A 23,003-nucleotide genomic window follows, 5' to 3' on the forward strand; every position below is an offset into this window, starting at 1 on the left:
GGAAGTTTTCACTGCGCAGACTTTTCAGGTGTATTGAAGCTCTTTATTTCTGCTAGCTCAATCTAAAGACTCCTTTCACATGACACATTTGTTGCTGTACTGCCTAAAATGAATGAACCACAATTCTAGTACAAATACTGTGCAATGTTAACTACTTTTGTGTCAAAAAAGACAAAAGTATAGTAGGTATGATACCTTTATTGGCTAACCATAAAAATTATAAATGCAAGCTTTCAGAGCACACAGGATCCTTCTTCAGAAAAGTTTACAAATGAATGACTTAGAATCAATCACAACATTTAAGATGTTACACAAAAACAATTAGTACATGAGCAATAGAATAAACATAAAAAGGAAGGAGCGCAAAGATACCAATAGAAAGCCTATGAGCCCTTACACGATACATTTATTTCCGGAAAACGCCAAACAGAAACAAAGCAGCTGAGCACTCACACTAACGCTTCAGCTGCTTCGTTCTAGCGATTGGTGGGGTCTCCATGCTCGGACCCCCACCAATACAAACTTCTGACATGTCACTATGACACGTCAGAAGTTTGTCGAACATTTAGCTACACTTTAACTTTTTTATAAAGTAGTATGTTTTTCCAACTTACTCGTGTGAAGGATGGTTTATTTGCTTATATTCTCTGTATGAAATTACATTATGAATTATCAAGCAGGATGCCGAATTACTAAAATATGTATTCTCCATTTTGTACTCAAAGAAATAGCTTATCTTCATGTGTTCATCGTGTGGCCTTCATAGCCCATTGTAGCGGGTTGGCTGAACGCCCAGACATAAAGTGCAACTATTTATCATTATTGAAACAAATTCCCTCATGGGAACGAACCACTAACAACTGCCCATTATATGTTTGTCTCCAGGTGTTGCCTGATGTCAGCATTTTAATGAAGAATTAGAATTATGTACTTGAAATATTCTTATGGTCTGCTATTGGCTAAATAAGAGTTATTGTCACATTGCCTCTGATTGGTTAACCTCAAGTCTACACCCCTTCTGAATGATACTATTATAATTGAGTTTGGCAATAAACGGCAGAGGAGTATTTTGAGCATACTAGCAGCGTCTGTGTGCTATTTCTCCTCTCTCTATATATATATATATCGGTATGAAATCTACTGATTAGGATGCTGGATAAAGTGCCTGGCGTGAGTGTCTGTTGGAACACTCATCTAAATTTCAGTCTAATATATTTTAAGCCATTGACTTCCACGACACTCTCTATGAGTTGCAACTAAGTTACCACCTACAAATAATCCAAAGCAGACATAAATAAATTATTTTCCAGCCGCTGCAATCCTGCCGAAGTCCTTCCTTATCAGGTTCTGTATAAACATTACAAAAAACTTTGGAGAGATTCTATACTGAAGTTCAATGCAATGCAGTCAAATTAGTATGCAAATGGAAGGTACTCACATGTGTGAGGAGAGCCAGACACCTAAACTCCCATCCGATCATCATTCACGTTAAATATCACTCCCCTGATCACGCTTTCAGTAATGCAGCAGGCAGAATCATCAACCAAAGTAAAAGGAGGATTTTAATAACATTTGAATATAAAAACAAATATAAAATGACCAAACATACCCTGCGTATCGCGGGAATCCCCCTCAGATTTGCCAATCTCTACTTCAGAAACTTCTAGACAACTGAGCTAAAAATCACGGACAGACCAAAATTTTTACGGACACATTACAAAATCATTGACTGTGCACGGCGCACTGTGCTAGGAGTGACTCACCAATCACAGCCTTGCTTGTGGCTTTCCCTCGCTAACTTAGGTGATGTTTTCTCTGATTAGTTGTTCAGTTTCCCGTTTTATCTCCATCCGGCTCAGACCTCTGTGACGACTTATTCTAGCTACGACTCGTCTCTGCAGAATTTGACACACAGACATGTTGCTTTCTCGCTTTTCCTGCACCCTCCATGCCTATAGGGATAGGGCCACACAGCCCCCCTCTTGTAAATAGCGCAGCACAGCTCCCCCTTGTAAATAGCGCCACACAGCTCCTCCTTGTAAATAGCCCCACACAACTTCCCTTTGTAAATAGCTCCACACAGCCCCCCTTGTATATAGCGCTGCACAGCCCCTTGTAAATAGCTTCACACAGCCCCCCATGTAAATAACTCACCCTTGTAAATAGCTCCACACAGCCCCCCTTGTAAATAGCTCCATACAGCCCCCCTTGTAAATAGCACCGCACAGCTCTCCCTTGTAAATAGCTCCACACAGCCCCGCCTGTAAATAGCGCCACACCGCAAACCGGAGGTAGCTGAGAGTTCGGAGCAACAACCAGAGACCATAACGAGTGGTCTCTGGTCACGTGATCGCCGTGAATCGTTATTTCACGGCGTTCACGCTAAAGCGGCAGATCATCGCCATTTCTCTCTCCTCTCATGGAATAACTCCTTAGAGAGGAGAGAGAACGGGTAATTAGTGTTCCCCCACCCCTCCCACGTCCGATCCTCCCACTTCCGACCCTCCCCCTCGTCCGATCCCCCCCCCAAAATGGTGCACGCATGCACAGTGCATAGCTCCGTACTCTCAGCTACCGGAGGTAGCTGAGTGTTAGGAGCATCGATCAGAGACCATCACGAGTGGTCTCTGGTCATGTGATCGCCGTGAATCGTTATAACGATTCACGGCGTTCACGGTAAAGCAGCAGATCGTTGCCATTTCTCTCTCCTCTCATGGAATAAGTCCTTAGAGAGGAGAGAGAACGGGTAATTAGTGTGTCCCCCCCTCCCATGTCCGACCCACCCTGTCCGATTCCCCTTCATGTCCGATCCCCCCCCCCTGTTCCGACCCCCCCCTCGTCCGATTCCCCCCCAAAATGGCGCACGCATGCGCAGTGCAAAGCTTACCTGTGTTGGTAGCTGGCACAGCAACAGTCAGGGACCGTTGTGACAGGTGATCTCTGTGATAAAACCTATCAAAGAGATCACTGACAGTTATTTTCATAACACAGCCAGGACATGGGCTGTGTTTCTCTCTCCTCCCATTGTAGTTGTTCTGAGAGGAGAGAGAGATCAGTTTGCGTCATGTTCTGTGAAGAAAAAAAAAGTGAAAAAAATAATCTTTCTAATATATACATATATATATATATAATATATAAAATCTATATTAGCGTCAGTGCTATATTAGCGTTAGTGCTAGTTTAGAGTTAGTGCTAGTTTAGTGTTAGTGCTAGTTTAGCGTTACTTTAGGGTTAGGGCTAGTTTAGCGTTCGTGTATAGGGCCGTTAGAATTAATTTTACGTCTGTTATATTAAAAAATATATATATAAAAAAATAATAATAATTTGTGTCGTTTTTAGGTTTTTAGGTTTACTTTAGGGTTAGGATTTATAGGGCATATATATATATATATATATATATATATATATATATATATATATACACATATCTATAAATATGTCTCAGCGTATGTACAGCGCGGCGCAAGCCTACGCTTTGCTATGTTCCGACACTTCTGAAAGCGAAACAGACACCGCTTCAGAATTTGTTCCCGACAGTGACAGTGACGATTCTAGTTCTACCGCTGAACCCCATAGTCCTATGGTGGTAGATACGTCAGTCGCTGTAGAGGTGTCAAGTGCAGGGCCGAGTGTTGCAGTCCCTCCCGTTTGTGGGCTTTCCAAGTATGGATTATTTCTTGTGGGAGAGGTTGTAGAGCACATTTTTTTCAGACCGTGAAAGAAATTTTACCCCTTATGATTTTTTTTTATTTATTTGTGGGTGATCAAGTGCTGGAATTAATTGTCCAGTACAAAATCCCACATCCACAATTTTTTTATTTTGACTGTTCTTATGACTATGTCCTGCCACATACAGCTGTTACATTCCTAATTCTGTACCGTGATACGGGCATTATCTTTTTTTTATTTGGAGGATCTCTAATAATCGAGCTGTTCCTTATCAATACACCATGGGCTTTGTTACAGTTCTTCTGGAAATACTGACATCATTTTGGGGATTAGTGATCCTTTACTGTTCCTATAGATGGTTTTGGACACTGTCCCTTTATATATTCTGTAGGTGATTTGTTGTTTTGTGCCCATAGTGGTTCCTATCTTGCCGGGCAGGCGCCTGTTATGGTGTAACGCGTCATTTGGCCCATTCGTCCCTCATAAGGATTGATGGAGCTAAAGAGACGTTGTACAACCAGTCACTGGAAAAAAAAACCTTGTCATGGCAGCCCTACAGGTGTTCTTCTATCTAGTGAACAGACTTGAGTTTGCCACATAGTTGGATACATTTTCCTCCATTTGTTTGAAGATATTGCCCGTCACTCCAGTACAGTTTATTTTTTCCTCTCTGACTGATTTTATATTAGGACAGAATTCTGTCCACAATTGCATCATAATGGCACCAACTGCTTCTTCAGCAAGACATAGTCATAAGTACAGGCAAATACGTCTATAGCAACATGTATCCGTTATGAATATACGGCTTCAATTCTCTTCTGTATGCCGCACAAATTTATTAATGTGGCATATTTCTAACAAAATAACCTTCTACCACGTCTCCTCTATTTTATCTGGAAACGTAATAAGAGTTTGAAGAAAACATTATATACCCATAGTGTCTGAAATAATTCCCATTATTTCCTCCTTTAAAAATTTTTGATCCGCATGCTCACTACACCACTAGATGAATACCTTTTAGGGGTTTAGTTTTTAAAATGTGGTCATTTCTGCGTGTTTTTTTTTTTTGTTCAGGCAGCTCAATGCCTCTAAATGCATGATATGGGGCCTAGAATTTATTCAATTGTGCCCTGAAAGCCAAAGGGTGCTCCTTCTCTTTTTGGCCCAGCCACACGTCTAATAAGCAGATTGGGGCAACAATGGGAGTATTTTTGAAAACAGGAGAAACCGGGTGATAGATTTTGGGGAGTGTTTCTTCATTCTCATGGTCGCTTTACAAAGAAATCGGTCTTCAAAGTGATACTTTTATATAAAAAGTGTTTTTGTTTTTTTTCACCTGCTATTTATTAAATTTAGCAAAAAACTGTGGGGTCAAAATACTTACTATACCCCTAGATAAATACCTTAAGGGTCTAGTTTTCTAAATGGGGTCGTTTATGGGGAGTTTCTATCGTTCTGGTAGTACAAAACCTCTCCAAATGTACAGTGGGGTCTAAAACATTTTCAAGCAAAATATGAGTCCTGAAAGCCTCCGGGTGCTCCCTCCCTTTCGGGCCCTGCCGTGTGTCCAGGCAACGCATTAGGGTCACAATGGGGGCATTTTTGAAAACAAGAGAAACAGGGTGATAGATTTTGGTAGTGTGTTTCTTCATTCTCATGGTCGCTTTACAAAGAAATCGGTCTTCAAAGTGATACTTTTATATAAAAAGTGTTGTTTTTTTTTAAATTTCACCAGCTATGCATTAAATTTAGCAAAAAACTGTGGGGTCAAAATACTCACTACACCCCTAGATAAATACCTTAAGGGGTCCAGTTTTCTAAGTGGGGTAGTTTATGGGGAGTTTCTATCGTTCTCGTAGTTCAAAACCTCTCCAAATGTACAGTGGGGTCTTAAACATTTTCAAGCAAAATATGAGTCCAGAAAGCCTCCGGGTGCTCCCTCCCTTTCGGGCCCTGCCGTGTGTCCAGGCAACGCATTAGGGTCACAATGGGGGCATTTTTGAAAACAGAAGAAACAGGGTGATAGATTTTGGGGTGTGTTTCTTCATTCTCATGGTCGCTTTACAAAGAAATCGGTCTTCAAAATGATACTTATATATAAAAAGTGTTTTGTTTTTTTATTTCACCAGCTATGCATTAAATTTAGCAAAAAACTGTGGGGTAAAAATACTCACTACACCCCTAGATAAATACCTTAAGGGGTCTAGTTTTCTAAATGGGGTAGTTTATGGGGAGTTTCTATCGTTCTGGTAGTTCAAAACCTCTCCAAATGTACAGTGGGGTCTAAAACATTTTCAAGCAAAATATGAGTCCTGAAAGCCTCCGGGTGCTCCCTTCCTTTCGGGCCCTGCCGTGTGCCCAGGCAACGCATTAGGGTCACAATGGGGGCATTTTTGAAAACAGGAGAAACAGGGTGATAGATTTTGGGGTGTGTTTCTTCATTTTCATGGTCGCTTTACAAAGACATCGGTCTTCAAAGTGATACATTTATGAAAAAAGTGAAATTATATTTTTTTATGCCTGCTTTGCATGAATACTTACAAAAAACTGTGGGGTCAACATACTTACAACACCCCTTAATAAATACCTTAAAGGGTGTAGTTTTCAAAATGGGGTCACTTGTGGGGGTTTCCACCATTCTGACACCTATGAGCCTCTGAAAACCTGGCTTGGTGCAGGAAAACAAAATGTACTTCAAAATTTATAAAATTATTACTAAACTTGTAAGTCTTCTAAATTGCTCAAAAATTATAATTTTTCTTTCAAAAGTGCTGCCAAAATAGAGTAAAGAGATGGAAATATATATTTAATAAAAAAAATTCTACAGTATGTATGTACATATGTGACCTATTGCAGTTAAAATTAGGGAAAAATGATAATTTTTACAAAATTTCTTCAATTTTTCAATTTTTTAATTAATTTCCGCAAATCGTATCAGTCTACTTTTACCACTAAAATAAAGTACAACATGTGACGAAAAAACATTGTCAGAATTACTTGGATATTCAAAACTTTCACAGAGTTATTCTCTGATAAAATCATACATACCAGATTTGACAAATTTGGCTTGGTCATTAAGGTCCAAACAAGCTTGGTCACTAAGGGGTTAATGACCGCCGATACGCCTTTTTATGGCGGTCATTAATGGCCTTTATTCTAGGCCGCCACCTTTTCACGGCAGCCTAATCAACATCCTACACGGCTCTCCCGTGCAGGCTGGAGCTGGGGCTCAGCTGTCTGATGTCAGCAGGGCTCCTGCTCCAACGGTAGCGATCGAAGTTTACTTTGATCGCGGCTGTTTAACCCTTTAAATGGCGCGGTCATTAGCGACCGTTGCATTTGAGGTGTTTATAGATGGACTGAGCTCCCTCTGTCACCCATCGGTAGCCCGCAAATGCAATTGTGGGCATCCGATGGGGTGCCATGGCAGCCGGGGGCCTAACAAAGGCCCCCAGGTCTGCCCTGGCTATATACCTATTGGGACGTGCCAGAGGCTTGTCTAAATAGATGCCTGTTCATTTTTTACTGACAGGCAATAATGCTCTGGTATACAAAGTATACCAAAGCATTATATCTGCGATCTAAATATAACGTAGTGAAGTCTCCTAGTGAGACTGAAAAATAAATTATGTGAATTCAAAATGAATAAGGTACACATTAAAAAATATAAAACCATTGTTTTGCCATAAAAAAAGTGGTTTTATTTAGTAAAAGTGTAAAAATAAGTTTTTCCATCGTCGCATTCCAAGAGCTATAACCTTTTTATTTTTGCGTCGACATAGCTGTATAAGGTCTTGTTTTTTGCGGGACAAGTTGTATTTTTTAATAGCACCATTTTGAGGTACATATTATTTATTGATTAACTTTTTTTAACTTTTATTTGGGGGGAAATAATTTTTTGCGTCTTAAATCTATGCCGTTTACCGTGTGATATAAATAACACAATAACTTTATTCAGCGGGTTGTTATGATTGCAACGATACCAAATTTGTATAGTTTTTGTATGTTTTACTACTTTTACACAGTAAAAACGCTTTTTTTTCAAAATGATTTGTTTTTGTGTCTCCATATTTGAAGAGCCGTAACGTTTTTATTTTTTCGCCGATGCGGTTGTATGAGCGCTTTTTTTTTGCGGGAAGACTTGTCGTTTTTATTGGTACCATTTTGGAGTAGATGCGACTTTTTGATCACTTTTTATCACATTTTTTTAAAGTCAGGATTCACAGAAAACAGCAATTTTTCCATAGTTTTCTATTACATTTTTTACAGCGTTCACCGTGCGGGTTAAATAATGTAATAGATTTATAGTCCGGGTCTTTACGGACGCGGCGATACCAAATATGTGTAATTTTTGAACTTTATTTTTTTTTTTTAATAGTAAAGCATTTTGTAAGGGGAAAAGCTGGGTTTTTCATTTTTTTTCAATTTTTTTTTTGAAATTAACTTTCTTCAACTTTTTTTTTACTTTTTTACTAGTCCCTCTAGGGGACTATAATATGCGATTCTGCGATCGCTATTATAATACACTGCAATACTTTTGTATTGCAGTGTATTACTGCCTGTCCGGCATGATCTAGCAGGCATTCGCTCCAGGCAGACCTGGGGGCCTTTATTAGGCCCCCGGCTGCCATGGGAGACACAGACACTCGGCGATCGTATCGCCGGGTGTCGGTGGGAGAGAGAGGGAGCTCCCTCCCTCTCTCCAAAACCACTCAGATGCGGTGCACGCTATTGTGCACCGCATCTTAGGGGTTAAACGGGTGAGATCGATACTGGACCTTACACCAGACAATCCCAGAATGGGTACATTCTGCATGTTACCTAAAATACATAAAGATGGCAATTGCTTTGGGTGTTGGGACTTTAACTGAGAATATTTCTGGCTTGGTGGAAAATCTTCTAAAACCCTTGGTAAGGTGCACACACAGTTATGTCCAGAACACCACAGACGTCCTCTGCAAACTCTCAGCCCTGGGTCTACTACCAGAGGGAACAATATTGGCAACTATGGATGTGGAGTCTCTGTATTCTAACATCCCCCATGAGGATGGCATAGCTGCATGCCAACACTTTCTTCAAAAGAACAACCTAGCGACAGAGCCAGCCTTACCACTCATCAGGTTCTTACTCCATCACAATTATTTTTCATTTGACAAAGACATATATCTGCAATGTATGCGAAGCGCTATGGGTAGCAAAATGTCACCACAATATGCTAACCTGTTCATGGCCAAACTAGAAGAGGAGCTCTTATCAACCTGCGCAACTAAACCTCTAGCATATTTCCGATACATTAATGACATGTTGATAATCTGGACAGGCTCTGAACATGAACTGCTTTCTTTCCATAAAAACTTCAACAAGTTCCATCCTACCATCAAACTCACTTTCAACTACTCAACATCTCAAATACATTTCCTGGACATGACCATATACATGAGAAACAATACCATACAAACAACAATCTACCATAAACCTACAGGCCGTTCAGCATATCTGAGATGGAACAGCTTTCATCCGAGACACATAAAGAAATCCATCATCTACAGCCAGGCTCTGCGATACATACGAATCTGTTCAGACTGTGAAGACACAAAACAACACCTGCTATCAATGAGGAATACATTCTTACAACAGGGATACCATCCAAGGATTATAGATGATCAGATCTACAGAGCAACAAGAATTCCAAGGAGCAATCTTCTGGAGTACAAAAAGAAGAAAGACAACAGCAGGGTGCCCCTAGTGGTCAAATACAACCCACAAATGAACATCTTTTGGAAAATTGCTGCTGATCTCCAACCTGTATTCAACAAAGACAATAAACTGAAGGAAATATTCCCGGATTTACCTCTCCTTGCATACAAACAGCCACCAAACCTAAGGAATCTCCTGGTCAGAAGTGCCTCTCCTCACCATCAGAGACTGGCACTTTTCCTTGCAACAGTAGAAAATGCAAGACCTGTACCAACATCTTATCATCAAACACCATCCAGATACCAAACACGCAGCAGGACTATAAAATCACTGGCACGTTCTCCTGTACATCCTCCAATGTAGTGTACATGATCCTGTGTACAAGGTGCATCAATAAAGGAATCTACATTGGAGAAACCATACAAAAACTACAAACCAGAATGAATCTTCACAGACATACAATAAAACAGGAGGTGGATACACCCGTGGGAAAACACTTCTCTGGACCTGATCACAGTTTGGCAGATTTAAAAGTCCTAATACTAAAGGGTCATTTTAAAAACAACAGAGAGAGAAAAATTTGGGAATTCAAGATGATGATAAAATTCCAGTCATTGACACAAGGCCTCAATCTAACACCGGGGTTTATGAGCCACTACATGGACACACGTCACATCCCCCATCAGACTGACTCCAGATGCCTTAACTCCTAAGTCATCACCCCTATAACCTCCGTTTTATTGCCCCGGCTTATCTTAATGATGTATCACCTCATGTACTAATTGTCTTTGTGTAACATCTAAATGTTATGCTTTTTTCGAAGTCATTCATTTGTAAACTGCCTGAAGAAGGAGCGTGTGTGCTCGGAAAGCTTGCATATAGAACTTTTATGGTTAGCCAATAAAGGTATCATACCTTCTATACCACATAAAGTGAAACATGTCAGATTTGAAAAATAAGGATCTGTCAGGAAGGTCAAAAGTGGCCAAAGAGGGAAGGGGTTAAATATAAGTAGTGACACCACCAAAAACGTTAAGAAAATAAGTTTGACACAAAACTTGATTTAACCAATAGCTAATTTTCTGATGATAGATTCACTTTTTTAATACTAAGGTTCTTCTCAAGTTTTAGCATTGTGTATATATTTTTAGACATACTAAGCAATGTTATTTGAATAATGCTGTTAGTAGGAGACCAAGCAAATTAGTATTGATCTTATTGTACCTAAGGAAAAAGAATTACAGTCAAATGGCAATTATTGTTGGAGATGCAAAAACAAAACAAGATTAGTATTGGAAGTAATACATGTTCAAATATAATAAAATAAGATATAAAATTGCAGTTTCAGTTGTAAAATAAACATTGAGAGTCCAATGAGGTTCCAAAATAATTGACAAGGTTACGAACTGTTAGCACAATGCAAAGAATATGTAGCTGGTATTCATGCAGTTCTGATTTTTAGCGACATCCAACCGATGGGAGCAGGAATTAGTGAAAGATACAGCTGCTCTGTATACAGAATACAAAGCAGCTGTACCTCAAAAAGTAAAAATAATTTTTAGTAAAACCTATTTAGAAAGTTGCACTAATCACACTGACTGCCCTTTTTATAAAAAAAATTGCCTTCATAGGTTTACATAGATTTTAAAATAGAAAATACAGACACGCACAGAAAAAAAATATCCCAGCAACTTTAATCTCCTTCCCACTCCTTTGATCCTTTTTGTGTTATATTGCAATAAGGACAGAGAAGATTTCTTTTGGTATGTGTCCCACAAAATCAGCCATTCCCCCCTCCTTCTTACACACCGACATCTGACGTTGAGATAAGGAAGCTCCACCCCCTGCTGCTCTGTCTGCATTAGGTGACAAAGAATTTTAGGCTCCACCTTCTTTGTTCAGTTCTGTATTTTAGTCGTACACCAACCGAATATATCATCAGGGAATTAAGGAACACAACGAAAATCCTACAGACAAACACTGTGGACAAGTTTATCTCCTGTTTACTTCTATCATTAATTTATAGATTTAGTGTTCCTTAGAGTAGTCATTTGAATCCAGATACAAACATTTTACTATACTTTCCTCCTTATTTAGACTTCCTCTAAATGTGATTTTTCTAAAAATGCATCAGACATTAAACCAAAGCACTTTAAATACTGACCTATGGAAGATTCCCTTAAATGGGTTTGCCACTTTAGGTTAACTTTTTTCAAAACGTTCTATTTAGCAGTTCTGCTGCATTTTAGCAATGTGTGAAGCCATGCCACCTGGGTCTCATATCCCCCGACAGCGCGCCACTTCATCCATTGTATGGCCACAGATGGAGGGACACGTGACAAAAGAACTAGTTTATTAACTGTCCAGGACATGTGGAAGCGCAGACAAAATAGTGAAAAGCCATGGACATTTTCATACCAAAAGTAATAGAATGCAGTTAATAGCTGTTTTAAAGTCATTTGCCTTGTTTCTGGCATAAAAATACATTTTCATAATTTATTTGCCTCCATGTAGTCATGTATGCCCCTTGGTGCTGTGGCTGATCTGTGCTGCTGAGGATGGGCTCTGAGCAGAATCAGTTTAGTTACCCACTTTTACATTGGCAGCTGACTATATAGTCCCTTCTTAATTACCCTGCAGAAGGAGCCTTCTCAGCTATACTGCCATGCTACTGCAGAGGCTCTGTTCCTTCCCTGACAAGCAGGGAAGAAAGTTATTTCTATTGGATGCTCCGCAGTCAACAAAAGATCACTATGCAGAAAACTGGCTATGTATTGAGAGTGACTGAGCATGTGTGTCCACCAGCACTCCGCTCATAAGGTGAAAGTGCACATAACGTGCGCTATACTTTGAATATCAGGTGGTGCCATACTATGTAAGTAAATGGTCATAACTCTTCACTGGAAAGTGATTACAGCAATATTGCTCATGTATTTTCATTTTTAATTTCCATTAGAGTAAATTAACGACATTCCATTCATGTAATACTCTATTCTGAGCCAAAGAGGAGCTAAAGTTTAGTTTAAGTATGCATATTTACTTGTAGAACTGATTTAGAAAAATATTGGCTATCCTTAGCATAAATTGCATGAATACTGTAAAACAGATTATCATTTTTAATTAACCCTAATTTATAGTAATGATATTCTGCTTGCACAGAAAATACACTTGCTCACGGGCCCCAAGTGAGACTCATAGTCTATTTTCCTTATCTTAAGCATGTGCACACACACTAACTGGCAATCCAGAGCCAATTATTATTATTTTTTTAATAAAAATGTGTATTAGTGTGTTAATAAACTTTGTAAATGCTTTTTATTCAAAATAATTTTTGCTTTTTAAGGTACACCTGCTCTGCTTTCTTTATACAGAGCAGCTGTATCTAGCACTATTCACTGAATCTGTCAATCCCACGGATTGATGTGATAGTTTACAGGTGGATCCTGCATGTCAGAGACACGCAGGACCCACTGTCACTGAACCCGTCAGGTCCGTGGGACTGAGGGAGTCAGTTAATAGCGCTGGATGCAGCTGCCCTAAATAAAATCAATTTACAAAGTGTATTAACATACTAATACACATTTTTTTTTAAAGCCAAAACAAAATATGTTCAAACATTTACATCGCCTTTAAGCATTAAATAAGAGTACACATAAGAAAGACTAAATAGGAAAATCAACACAGAAAACGGAGCAAGATTTTTCATTGCTGCTTATTTATTATAAAAGTTAGATATAATAGTCAGGAGCTAAACTAAACCTTATGTATCCAGAGAGTCACAGATAACCAGTTTAAGACAGCTTTAAAAAAATACTTCTTCCTTGACATTCAGGTCCTTTCAGCAAGTGACTTTTCATCTTGTGCAGTGTACTTGTCAGAGCTGAAAGAACTGATTTGTTAAGGAAAAGATTAAAATCAAAAATTCAATCGAGTGTAAAAGGAGTCTGAAGTTTATTCCCTCTGCAATAATACCAAGTATTGACAAAGTAGCTATTTAAACTCAGTAACACGCATCTTGAAATATGTAGACAATATTGTGAATGGGACATGAATGTGTAAGTAATGTATAAAACTTGTATTCAAAAAAACATTATCTTGTTAAAATTTCTACACTCCACACAAAAATTGTGCCTTAAAATAAAGCACATTTACAGACATTACACAACAATGTTAATAAACAATGATCACATGATCATCCGCTTTTCAGAATGATTTGGGGGAGAATGGATTTTTCTTTAGTTATTTAGTTACTCCACACTTTTATAAGATGGTTAATAATCTGTAGATTATGCACTTTTTCTTCTACATATTTGCAGAATGGTTCTAAATAACTTGGCCGAAAAATATTACTCAACAAGCGTTGACGATCTTTTATAGAATTTCTTCTTACCTTGTTTTATTTTTTTTTAGCCTGTATTGATTCCAGCATTCTTAATTTCCTCAGAATACAAATTAAGGGCACATATGTTATACAAAGCAAGGATATCCAATGGGTTATTATGACCATTTTGCTGCCAATAATATTGATGCAAGCTTTCATTATTTATTATTGTTCAGTTCTTCTATTTTCACTATAATCACAATGTAGGATGCACAGCCAAGGATTTAGTAGATTAAAGAAAATGTGTAATCATAAAATAGTTTAAATCAAGTTTTTATGTTAAACATATTTTTCAAGATTTTTTTTAATATTACAAGTCATTATTTATATTTAAAAACAACAACTAAAATCTTGCAGTTTTCATTTTGGCAATTGAGCCTCACAGTAGACTGACACTTCCTGTTTTGTAGAGATCACTTCTCAGTAGTCATCTTTTTATAAGAATTGCAGGCAGGATTGCAATGAAAAGGTAAACCCTATGCAATGCCAAAAACACGTTGCATAGAAGACCTCTCTTATCTATCAGATGGTATATGATCCAAACCACACATGTCATGGCAAAACTCGTCTTGGCCTACGTGTCTGAACCTGGAGTTTACCACTACTTTTATTAAATGATGTTGTACTCTTAGTATTGTATAAGTATAATAAACTTATGGTTTTTACCTAAATACTTGTTACGTTATAAATTTTTACGTTGTATCCTGTGGATAGGTCATCAGTCTTCTGGTGATGGAAAACCCCTTTAATAGAATCAGGCAAGTCTCTCAGCCTTATATTATTACGGTGACTTCAATATTCTTGGTCATCCAAGACTAACGCAAGGATCTGAGGTGTAGTTGAGAGCTCCCCACTATGCTCCCCAGACATGTAACCCGTTAAATTAGGGCTGAAAATGCAGATACCACTTCAGATGGGCAGTCGTCTATGTAAATAATATCCTCACGGACAAAGGAAATCTCTTGCTAATGTGCAGTTTTAAAGAGACTCTGTCACCATATTATAAGTGCCCTATCTCCTACATAAGGAGATCGGCGGCGCTATAATGTAGGTAACAGCATTGCTTTTTATTTAGAAAAACTATCTATTTTCACCACGTTAGGAGCGATTTTAGCTTTATGCTAATTAGTTTCTTAATGCCCAAGTGGGCGTGTTTTCACTTTAGACCAAGTGGACATTGTACAGAGGAGTGTATGACGCTGACCAATCAGCGTCATACACTTCTCTCTATTCATTTACTCAGCTCATAGGGATCCTGCTAAATCAGTATGTGCTGTCTTATACTGACATATTAACGTTACTGAAGTGTTTAGGCAGTGACTAGACATTCCTTCCAGCCAGGACGGGATGTTTATTCACAATCCCGGCACTTCGTTAACGTTTCTGTGGTACTTACAGCAGAGCAAGCATAATCTCGTAAGATCACGCTGTAAATGACAGGTTACAGTGAGATTACGCTTGCTCTGCTGTAAGTACCACAGAAACGTAAACTAAGTGCCGGGATTGTGAATAGACATCCCGTCCTGGCTGGAAGGAATGTCTAGTCACTGTCTAAACACTTCAGTAACGTTAATATGTCAGTATAAGACAGCACATAGTGAATAACGCAGTGTCACTATGCGGTGACTAAATGAATGGAGAGAAGTGTATGACGCTGATTGGTCAGCATCATACACTCCTCTGTACAACGCCTACTTGGTCTAAAGTAAAAACACGCCCACTTGGGCATTAAGAAACAAATTAGCATAAGCTAAAATCGCTCCTACAGTGAAGGAAATAAGTATTTGATCCCTTGCTGATTTTGTAAGTTTGCCCACTGTCAAAGTCATGAACAGTCTAGAATTTTTAGGCTAGGTTAATTTTACCAGTGAGAGATAGATTATATATAAAAAAAAAAAAAACAGAAAATAACATTGTCAAAATTATATATATTTATTTGCATTGTGCACAGAGAAATAAGTATTTGATCCCCTACCAACCATTAAGAGTTCAGCCTCCTCCAGACCAGTTACACGCTCCAAATCAACTTGGTGCCTGCATTAAAGACAGCTGTCTTAAATGGTCACCTGTATAAAAGACTCCTGTCCATAGACTCAATTAATCAGTCTGACTCTAACCTCAACAACATGGGCAAGACCAAAGAGCTTTCTAAGGAAGTCAGGGACAAGATCATAGACCTGCACAAGGCTGGAATGGGCTACAAAACCATAAGTAAGACGCTGGGTGAGAAGGAGACAACTGTTGGTGCAATAGTAAGAAAATGGAAGACATACAAAATGACTGTCAATCGACATCGATCTGGGGCTCCATGCAAAACCTCACCTCGTGGGGTATCCTTGATCCTGAGGAAGGTGAGAGCTCAGCCAAAAACTACACGGGGGGAACTTGTTAATGATCTCAAGGCAGCTGGGACCACAATCACCAAGAAAACCATTGGTAACACATTACGCCGTAATGGATTAAAATCCTGCAGTGCCCGCAAGGTCCCCCTGTTCAAGAAGGCACATGTACAGGCCCGTCTGAAGTTTGCAAATGAACATCTGGATCATTCTGAGAGTGATTGGGAGAAGGTGCTGTGGTCAGATGAGACTAAAATTGAGCTCTTTGGCTTTAACTCAACTCGCCGTGTTTTGAGGAAGAGAAATGCTGCCTATGACCCAAAGAACACCGTCCCAACTGTCAAGCATGGAGGTGGAAACATTATGTTTTGGGGGTGTTTCTCTGCTAAGGGCACAGGACTACTTCACCGCATCAATGGCAGAATGGATGGAGCCATGTACCGTCAAATACTGAATGACAACCTCCTTCCCTCCACCAGGACATTAAAAATGGCTCGTGGCTGGGTCTTCCAGCACGACAATGACCCGAGACATACAGCCAAGGCAACAAAGGAGTGGCTCAAAAATAAGCACATTAAGGTCATGGAGTGACATTGAAAACTTATGGAGGGAGCTGAAGATCCGAGTTGCCAAGCGACAGCCTCGAAATCTTAATGATTTACAGATGATCTGCAAAGAGGATTGGGCCAAAATTCCATCTAACATGTGTGCAAACCTCATCATCAACTACAAAAAAGTCTGACTGCTGTGCTTGCCAACAAGGGTTTTGCCACCAAGTATTAAGTCTTGTTTGCCAAAGGGATCAAATACTTATTTCTCTGTGCACGATGCAAATAAATATAAATAATTTTGACAATGTGATTTTCAGTTTTTTTTTTTTTATATAATCTATCTCTCACTGGTAAAATTAAACTAGCCTAAAAATTATAGACTGTTCATGTCTTTGACAGTGGGCAAACTTACAAAATCAGCAAGGGATCAAATACTTATTTCCTTCACTGTAACGGGGTGAAAATAGATAGTTTTTCTAAATAAAAAGCACTGCTGTCACCTACATTACAGCGCCAATCACATTATGTAAGGGCAGTTATAATGTGGTGACAGAGTCTCTTTAAGTCTATTAACTAGACCATCCAAATCATTTTTGGTAGGGAAAGCCAACACTAACTTCTTTAACAATTGTAGCTCACCTTGGAGCGCAAATTCTCGTAGTGGCTGACTGAAAGTCTTTGCATTAGCCCTTTCGGAGTTCTGTCTGGGTATCTGTGTCTTTTCGAACTGTTTATCCTTACCCTTCAATAACTGCAGGCTTGCTGACCATCTCCAATGTGCGTTTGGAATGCTAGTGGTATCCTGTAGGCAAATGCAAGGAATGTAAGGTAATAGTCTATTAAGCAAGCAGAGACAGATTTTCTCCCTGTTGTTGGGAACCTCTTCCTTTCCGCTGCATATAGATGCCTCAAACTAGTTGCCTCGAGCTAGTCGCGTTGTTACCTACTGCAAACCTGTGTCCTAGTTCCAAAGCGTGTCCTCACTCCACCATGGCTAAGCTATGCCCCTTTTAATTCAGTTTTTGATGCAGGATTTTTTTTTAAGCAAAAGCCAGGAGTGGTTTCAAAAGTAAGGAAAACTATAAGGCCTCATGCACACGACCGTGTTTTTGCGTCCGCAATTCCCCCGCAAATCCACGGGAGAATTGCGGACCCATTCATTTCTATGGGCCCATACACACTATCCGTGTTTTCACGGGTCTCCGCATGTCCGCAAATCCGTGCCGCAGAAACTCAGGACATGTCTTATTACGGGCCGCAAATTCGATGCGGACATGCCAATAGAAGTCAATGGGCCCGTGGAAATTGCGGATACACCTCCGTGTGTCATCCGCAGTTTTGCGGATTTGCGGAAGTGTTGCTAGGCGACGACCGGGAATGAGTTCTGTCGTCATCCTGTTTTACCTAGGCTTTTTTTTTTTCATCCGCATTTTGCGGATTACATACGGATGAACTGCGGATTACATACGGATGAACTGCGGATGACATTTCACGGAACACGGTCCTGGAATTTGCGGACCAGAAAAACACTACGGTCGTGTGCATGAGGCCTAACTGAAAGACTTGTATCCACTGTGTTTGGCTCAAAATACTGCATGAAAAACTGCACCAAATACTGCATCAAAAATTGTGTGAATGTGGGAATCTAGCCTGGCAGATTTTTTTGTGGCTTTTCCAGAGCAAATAACAGCAGAATTCGCACGTGTGGATATTGCTGCTGATTCATTGCAGATTTTACCCCTTCTACATTGAAAAGGATGGAATCAGCTGTGAACTTCCATAACCTAATGAGTATTCTGTGGATTTGAAAATATGCCTCATTCTAGGATTTTCATGTGGACAATGTTCCGCAGCATGTGGATCAGAGGTGTTGAAATCTCATACAAATGACTGGTACTGTAATTAGCTGCGGATTTTCCGTGCACAAATCTGCAGCGGAAAGTCGCCAGCCTGTCCATCCCGCCTTAAGGTACTTCCTGCCATATGCTTACAAATAATATTTGTAAAAAATGAAAAAGTTATATACATTTTATAAATTGAACATATTATTCCAAAAAGCAATATCTTTTTAATGGTATCAGACAATGCAGCAAGCAAACCAAAAGCAAAAGATACTGCACCCAAAATCTGAAATTGTCAGATAATTTTATTCACATATAAATGTGCAGAGATTTCATCTTTATAGCTAATTCTAAGATTTTGCAATAATGTGGAAAAGACAGAGAAAAGCTAGACACCTAATTATTACAATTCTAAAAAAGTTAAATTTTCTCCCTTTTACATATTGTTAATTTAAAAGCAATATGCAATTGTATTAATTTTCTTTTGAACTGATAGATGTCTTTCTTTTTAATATAGTTTCCAAGGTTCTGAAGCTAATAAAAAGGTAATAAACCATATAATGAGCACAGTCCTTCACACTGATATTCATTTGGAGCATCTTGGCTCTTGAGATATAAGCCGTGAAAACATATTGCAAAACTATATCAATTCATGATGATGAAAAGGGATTTAATTAAAATACAATTAAAAGTCATTAAATATCAATATAATATATACACAAACAATCTTAGTATTATTGACCTCTCATTAATTACTCATTTGACAACTCAGCAAAAAATCTGTGATAATTCTATAAATTAAATATATTTTTCCAAAAATAATTAGTCAAAAAAGGCTACATTTCCATATTTCAATTAACAAAAATGTTCACATGTAGTCAGGTCCCATCACTTGTGTTGCGCACAAACTGACTTGGTCTATTCCCAGAAGGGGCGTAACTGTAGTGGGTGCAGAGGGTGTATTTGCACGCATGCATTGGAGCCCAGCAGCTTTAAGTTATCTCTCTAATTCCCAGTTTAAATATACATAATTGTCTTTTTTGCATTTTTATTGTTTGTTTGTTTCCTATTGCATATAAAGTGCCAACATATTCTGCAGCACTGTACAAACTCCATGCAGGTTTGGTCAGATTTGAACCCAGTGCTAAAGTGCAAACCACTGAGCCACCGTGCTGCCAATTTGGACTCAAATTGTTTATTGAACAAAGGCCCTGTTAATGCCAGGTTCACATAATGTTGATTTGGTACAGTTTTCTTTTCTTTTAGAAAAAGACACGAGTGGATCCTAAATTGAAGAAAGTATAGAAGAAAGCCTTATACTGTTCATTTTTGAATCCACTCTTTGTTTTGGCTCAAAGACTGCATCAAAAACCACTGTGTGAATCAGACCTTAAAGTGAGGCTCTGGAATTTTTTTTATAATTCGTAAAATCGTGCTAGGGTCATTTAACATATTAGCCCATTAATTCTTTAAATCTGGTCCCCCAAATTCAAGTTTCCAGTGGGCTTTGTAAATTATAGGCCCTAAACACTACAGGAAAAAACAAAGTGGCTGCATACTACTATTGTACAGGACAAGCTGTCAAAATGACACTACTTCTTCTCTGACCACTTCATGCTCTGCAGCTATTGCCTGAAGCTGCACTTCACAGACTTCCTGCTAATCCCGCCCCTGAATGTGCTCTGCACAAAAAAATTGGTAATACTGAGAGCTTTATGCTACATTTTAGCTGCTTCCGCTTGTATTTAGACCAAAAAGTAGAGTAACTTAAAATAGAGCAGGGTTCCCAGTATTATTAGTATTATGAGCAGAGTGCATGCAGGGGTTGGCCAGAGTAGGAGTAGTCTATGAGGTGCATTTTAAGCAATATAGCTGCAGAGCATGAAGTGATGTTAGAGAAGGGGGTGTAATTTTGGCAATTTCAGTACAGCTCAGTAACATGCAGCCATTTTGTTATTTCCTATGGTATAAACCAGGGGTCTCAAACTCGGCTGGGTAAATGGGCCGCACATAGAAATTTTTTTAAGTTGGCGGGCTGCGTTACTTTAAGATGTGATACTATCCAAAATTATTGTTAATTAGTTATTTGAACTACTATAACAACACTACATTTGCTATAGTAGTACTACATTATTATAACAATACTACATTACTATAACAATACTACATTACTATAGTAATACTACATTACTATAACAATACTACATTACTATAAAAATACTACATTACTATACTAATACTACATTACTGTAACAATACCACATTACTATAATAATACTGCATGTTTGAGACCCCTGGTTTAAAGGATCAATAGTGTACACCTTGGAAACTTACATTTAAAGGCATGGTGTTGCCCGAAAAACATGTTTTTTTTTTAAAAATTAAACATTTAGTGTGTGGGTGATTAAACATTGTTCAAATTTTTTTTTTTTTTTTCGCGAGTCAGGAAATATTATACATTTTTTCTAATTTATAATACTACCCATTTTTGGTCACTAGATGGAGCTAGTTCCCAAAATTGCAGCATTGCAACATTGGGTTAAAAGCCCTCGCTCTAGTGAGCTCTCAGCATCCCCCCCTCCTTTATCCTGGCTAGTGCCGGGATAAACGAGGGGTTTGAAAGGTTTAACCTCCTACACTGTGTGTCGCCATTTTTTGAGGTAACCCACAGTGTAGTAGGTTTACATACAGTAGTAAACACACACAAACACTAACATACATTGAAATCTCTTACCTGCTCCTGCCGCCGCGGCTCCCTCCGGCCCGTCCGCTCCCTTTGCTGCCGCTGTTCCATGTGCACAAGTCCGGAAGCCGCGACCGGAAGTAGTAATATTACTGTCCGGCCGCGACTTCCGGTCCACAGGAAAATGGCGCCGGACGGCGCCAATTTCGAATAGGACTGTGTGGGAGCGGCGCATGCGCAGTTCCCACACAGACGCCGTACACGGACGTGAATGGGACGGGAGCCGTTCACAGTCCCTATGGGACTGTGGCTGCCGTACTCCATGTCTGTGTGTGTCGTTAATCGACACACACAGAAATGGAACAAAAAATGGCAGCCCCCATAGGGAAGAAAAAGTGTAAAAATAAGAAACAGTAAAACACAAACACACAAATGAATATAAACGTTTTTATTAAAGCACTAACATCTTTAACATATAAAAAATTTATTTGTGATGACACTGTTCCTTTAAGGGACAGGAGTGAAAGAATGAATAACCCAGGCATGCAGAGGGGTAACTAGGAAAGACTGGGCCCCATAGCAAACTTTTGACTGGAGCCCCCTCCCCTGGGTGCCACACACAGCCCTCCCTTGTAGATAGTGCCCCCTGTAAATAGTGCCATACAGCCCCCTCCTGTAGACAGTGCTATACAGCCCCCTCCTGTAGACAGTGCTATACAGCCCCCTCCTGTAGACATTGCTATACAGGCCCCCCTGTAGACTGTGCTATACAGCACCCCCTATAGACAGGGCTATACAGCCTCCCCATACAGTGCTATACAGCCCTCCCTGTAGACAGTATCACAAAGAGGGACAATCGATTCGGTGCGCAGCAGCAAATTTTTTCTTTTAAGCCACGCCTCTAATCCCACCCAATCCCCACCCATAAACACCCGGTTCTGCCCACACAGTCTCATACTCCCATAGTGCCCGCTACACAGTATAATTCCCCCATAGCTGCCACCATACAGTATAAAGCCGCATACAGTATAATGCCCACACAAATGCCCCATACAGTATAATGCCCACACAGATGCCCCCATATAGTATAATGCCCACACAGATGCCCTCATGCAGTACAATGCAGAAACAAATTCCACCATACAGCATAATGCCCCATAGCTGCCCCTACAATATAATGATCCCCATAGCTGCCCCACACAGTAAAATGCCAAACATAGCTGTCCCCACACAGTATAATGCTCTCCATAGCTGCCCCCATACAGTATAATGCCATCCATAGCTGTCCCCACAGTATAATGCCCACATACAGTATAATGCCCCCATAGCTGTCCCCACAGTATAATGCCATCCATACAGTATAATGCCCCTCACATAGCAAAATGCTCCTATAGCTGCCACCTTATCAGCCCCCCTTACCTACCCAGTATAATGCCCCATAGTGCCTAATAGAAAAATAATAACAGAATTATTTACCTATCCCCGTTCCCACGACAGGTGTAGGATCCTTCTCCTCCGGTCTGTGCTGTAAGTGACTCGGAGCAGACAGGCGCGATGATGTCACTACAGACGCAGAGTGAATGCTGGAGCAAGGAGTATGTGAGCCCCCCAGGCTTAGGGGCCTGGTCGCAATTGTGACCAATGCGACCCCTAGAGCTACGCTACTGCTGGCATGTTAAATGAACCCAGTAGGTTAATTTGACTAATTATGACAATTTTCCAAAAACTTTAATTGAAGGTGAATGTCCACCCTTCATCAGGGTAGGAGAAACTGCAAAATGTCCTAAATGTATTTTCACAAATGCATATCTCCTGCATATGTTATGGATTTCCCTGGTGATT

Source organism: Rhinoderma darwinii, chromosome 2, assembly GCF_050947455.1.
Source record: "Rhinoderma darwinii isolate aRhiDar2 chromosome 2, aRhiDar2.hap1, whole genome shotgun sequence".
NCBI classification, from domain to species: domain Eukaryota; kingdom Metazoa; phylum Chordata; class Amphibia; order Anura; family Rhinodermatidae; genus Rhinoderma; species Rhinoderma darwinii.